Source organism: Prionailurus viverrinus, chromosome B2 (assembly GCF_022837055.1).
Source record: "Prionailurus viverrinus isolate Anna chromosome B2, UM_Priviv_1.0, whole genome shotgun sequence".
In the NCBI taxonomy this organism is placed as follows: Eukaryota; Metazoa; Chordata; class Mammalia; order Carnivora; family Felidae; genus Prionailurus; species Prionailurus viverrinus.
In genome coordinates, this window is record NC_062565.1 from 2,722,412 (window position 1) to 2,727,016 (window position 4,605).

General features: G+C 48.3%; 1 non-coding gene across 1 annotated transcript; it reads right to left on the bottom strand.

Annotated features, from left to right (window-relative positions):
• Positions 1 to 2,411: 2,411 nt before the first annotated feature.
• TRNAF-GAA (transfer RNA phenylalanine (anticodon GAA)) lies at positions 2,412 to 2,484 on the bottom strand. Its single transcript has one exon. It is a non-coding gene; the product is annotated as a tRNA-Phe (tRNA).
• Between the last annotated feature and the right edge of the window lie 2,121 nt (positions 2,485 to 4,605).

Consider the following 4,605-nt stretch of genomic DNA (forward strand, 5'->3'; position numbering starts at 1 on the left):
ACCCGACGGGGGATGCTTTCTAAAAGAATAAGTTCATCTACAGTTTTGTTTGCCCAAAACTAAGGGGAAGGTCTTCTTTTTCTCCTCTCGCTGCTAAGGACCGTTTTGAACCGTATCCATAGCCTGTAATGAGAAGTCTACACTCTCAGTTCTTCGGATTGGGACTAGGAAATCCACGGAGAGACTTGTGCAGACGCTGGGTCCAGCCTATTTGTGGAGAGGGCACCGGGCCGGGATTTTCGGTTGTGGTGAAGGCAGTGTCCCCTGTTTAGAGGCGAGTCGGAAGCTCCGGATCACACGTCGCAAACTTCTCTCCCAGGACTTGGACCTTAGTGACGCGTCCAGTTCGGGTCGGTTCCAGGCAAGGAAACGCAGACGAGCGCGACGCAGGAAAGGCGCTGTGCCCCGGTCTCTGAAGCCCCGCAGACACCTGCCCCGACGTCATGAGCCGGGACGGCGGCCCCCAGCAGCACGGGTCACCACCGTGAGTTGTCCTGCTTGGGGGCGGGAGAGCAGGGCCGCGGAGGTTTGCAGAGGGCGAGGGGCAGGCGGCGCCCGGCTGTTAATTCTCCGCCGACGGCACCTGCCGGGTGTCCCTCGGATCGCGGCGTGCGAGCCGGGGGCGGGGGGGACCCCCGGAGTCAGCCAGCTGCGCGCTGGGCGTCCCACGAGCCTCCTGGCCGGTCCCCCGAAGACAGGTCGAAGGTGTTCCCGGCGTGAGTTACTCCCCACGTATTTGTCGACCTTTCGTGCTGAGAATACTTGTCCGAGAATACTTTTATTTAGAGCTAAGAGAATCAACAGGTGATGACGACTGTTGGGTTCAAAGCCGACGCTGGCGCAGGACAGAAGCACGCGCCTCCAGGGTCCGCTCTGGAAGTGTGCAGGGTCGACGGATAGAGACTGGGGGCCCAGGCCTTCCGAGTCCCCGAGGTGGCCTCCGCGGTCTGCGTCCTCCTCGTCGTCGCGGGGAGCCGCGCGCCCCGCCGCGACCTGACCCCGGGGTCCGCACGGCAGCCGCGCCCCCCGACCGCGTCCCGGGCTCCGGGCTCGGCAGGCAAAGCCGCCGCGACGCACGTCGCTGGTTTCCGGGCCTTGGAACGCCGAAGGGATTACCCTGGACTCCTTCCTCCGGGAAGAACGGAGTTTCCAGGGCGGCCCGGCCCCCTGACTTTTCCGACCCCGCCCTTGGGTCTCCGGGACCACCGCGGGCCCCGCCCTCGCTCCCCTGCAGACCCAGCCCCTCCCAGCTGGGGAAACCTAGGGTGTGGGTCAGCTGTCCTCACCCCACCTCAGTCACCTGCCCACGTGGACCGAAGGTCCCACGCCCACAACTGTATTTTTCCGTGCCTGCTTTTAAGTGAAATATTGCGTGTGAACGTAGCGATTCCGGATCAGAAGAGGGACTCGTGAAAAGACCCGTCCTTTAACATGATGGTATAGAACGAATCCATCGATCCTAGACTCTACCCTCAGATCGTCCTCGGAGACCACCAGAGCGCTCGTCTGCTTCCTTTCCCCCCCCAAAATATCCTACCCCTAGTCAAGCCTTCCTTTAACGTCCCCACCTACAGCCTCGGCCATATGTTGTAGCGTGTGCAGCAAATGTCTTGTAAGAGAATTTCACACGATGCGCGTTATGTTCCAGATTAGATCCGGTTAAGAATCCAGCACTGTCTTGGGAAAAATGATAGATCAATGTTCACAATTCCTGTGATATTTTATAGCATATATATAGTCACGTATAATCTTAATAAATACTAGTGAAATTGAGTTCATGTCGGGGGGGGGGGGGAGAGGGGAACGTGGGTGATGGGCATGGAGGAGGGCACTTGTTGGGATGAGCATTGGGCGTTGTACAGAAGCCAATTTGACAATAAATTATATTTAAAAAAATAAACCAGAGGTTCTTTAAAAATAAATAAAATTCAATTTATGCTTAAACTATCATTCTCGCCTTTCTGCACAGCAAAATGACGCACTAGGACTGTCCCTAGAGCTGAAACCCAAAATGCTGTATAAAGTAAGCAAAACTTCTTACGGGATTCAAAGTGCTGACCGTGTAAGGACCCTAAGTGAAAGCAGAAACAGAGGTAATTAAGTGAAGAACTCAAAGTGCGCATGCCCTGATTCTTATAGATGCATTTAATAACACCCCAGTGCTCTGAAAAAGGCACTGAGCTCTCTTTACCTGAAGGAACCGGAGGAACTTAGTGTATAGATGTAGAACTGCGTTTTGCCAGAGTTTACAAAAGCCCTTTCCAATAAAGTAAGGGTGAATGTATGCAGTTCCTTTCCACATAAATGGTGCTGTGGACTGAACTTAATTTGAGGGTGACTGACATTTGCTATGGGTTCATGGTTTCTGAGGCCCATCAGTAATAGGAAAGTCAACATTTGCAAAAGAGACCTGCCGAGACCCGGGATCGAACCAGGGACCTTTAGATCTTCAGTCTAACGCTCTCCCAACTGAGCTATCTCGGCGAGCCCTGAGAGCATTTCTTGTCAATTACTCCTTAAATAAGCTTTTCTGAACAGCCTATTTGCTTTTTAGGATGATACGTTTCAGGAAAGTCAGCAAATTTTTTGTGTTGTTTTCTGAAAATGTAACTCAAAAATAATCTTCTGAAAATGTTACATTTTGCCCATTTCAAAACTAATCCTACGGACATAGAAATCAGACCGGGGGGGAGGGTCACTATATTGTACACCTGAAACTAATACAATACTGTATGTTAACTATACAAAAAAAAAAGTTAAACAAATTTACACAATGTGTGAACATATTCAAGGTTTCTTGAGTATTGTAGGAAGAACAAAAGGTGATAAAGAAAATTTTGTACAGGGTTTCTAATGTATGAATTAGATAGCCGTGGGAGTGTAGGGATTCAAAGCTTCCTGCTGGAAGAATTCAAGAAAACGCCATTTGGGGTAATTTCTAGTTTGGACCCCCCCCCCAAATTTTTTTATTCTTTCAGTTGTTTTTATTCCTTTCCCCTTTCATTTTATGAAAGTATAAATTACATAGCGTAAAGTATGCACATCTTAAGTGCACAGCTTGATGATTTTTACACACCCTGTGTAAGCACCTGAGCACTGTCAGACTCCCTCTCATTTGCTGTCCTCCCAAAGTCAGCCACTGGTCCGGGCTCTCACTGTATGTGCTGTCCTTTACTGTGTCTTCATACACATTAAAACAAATTGAATCTGCATTCTTATGTCCGGTTTCTTTCACTCAATATTGTCTTTGAGATTCATCTGTGTTTTTATCTGTGACGACAGTTTGTTCCTTTACATCAACTTCCATTTGGTTACACCACAACTCACTGGTTCATTCTAATGCTGATGATGGCATTTGGTTTCCAGTTCTAGGCTACAAAAGCCACTGAACCGTCTTGTGCATGGTTTCAGGTGAACATGAGCACTCATTCATATAAATAGATACAGACACAGATAGATACATAGATAGATACAAAGGTATATGGATAGATACATAGATAAATACCTAGATACATAAATACACAGATAGAATATGAAATTGCTGGGTCACAGGATATATGTATGTTTAACTTTATTAGATGTTGCTAAACAGTTTTCCAAAATGCACGTAAGTGTATACACTCTTAACCGCGATGTGTGAGGCTTCTGGTTACTTCATAGACTAGCCAGTACTGGATATTGTCAGCCATTCTAATTTTGGCTATTCAGGCCAGGATGTCGTGCAGTTTCTTTGTGATTTTCACTTGTACTTTTTTTTGATGACTAATGATATTAATTATTAACAGAGGGGAGAATAAGATATTTTTGGTGTTTCTCTGTATTGTTTAAAATAGTTACACTATGGGGGTATCTGTTATTTGGATAACTGAAAAAAATAAATTTAGCATACCCTGTATCAAAAATTATACGAGCAACTTGCAGTCAACAAACCCCACCTCCTATATAATGCAAAACATCATCATAGTATTTAAGCGCGGACAAGCCCAAACACAAATCTTTCCTCTTTTGCCCAAACCTGCTGGTAAGACCAAACACAGACCCTTCCCCTGTCACTCCTCTCCAAGTTCTTGTCCTTTGTGACATGAGTGATTGACCAAGATGAGAACTGTTTGTCCCTCTGTCGCCCCACCCCCACCCCCCGTTCAATGATTCGAGAAAGACTCACGAGACTCAGCATATAGGTGTCCTCATAGCTATGATTTATCACAGCAAAAGTCAGCAAAGGAAAAAGGCACCAGGCGCAAAATCTGGGGGATACCAGGGGCGAGTCACAGAGGACAGGCTTAATTCCCACAGCCGAAAATTGTGACAAGACACGGAAAATGTCCACCAGGGAAGTTCGTCAGAGACCCGGTGCCCAAATACTTGGGGGTGGGGGGAGACTGCCTAGCGTATATCGAAACTGCAGACCCAGGAAGAAGGCAGGTGTTCGGCAGAACTGTATGCGTTGCATGAACAGCTCAGGCACAGTGAGGCGCTCCCGCCATTTGGGAAACGGTCGGAATCTCTTAAAATCTAAGTTCCCAGATGCCAGCCACAGGCCCATCCTGCAAGCAGGCCCTTCTAAGGACAGCAGCCCCAGGCCTGCTGTGTGAACTCTGTACA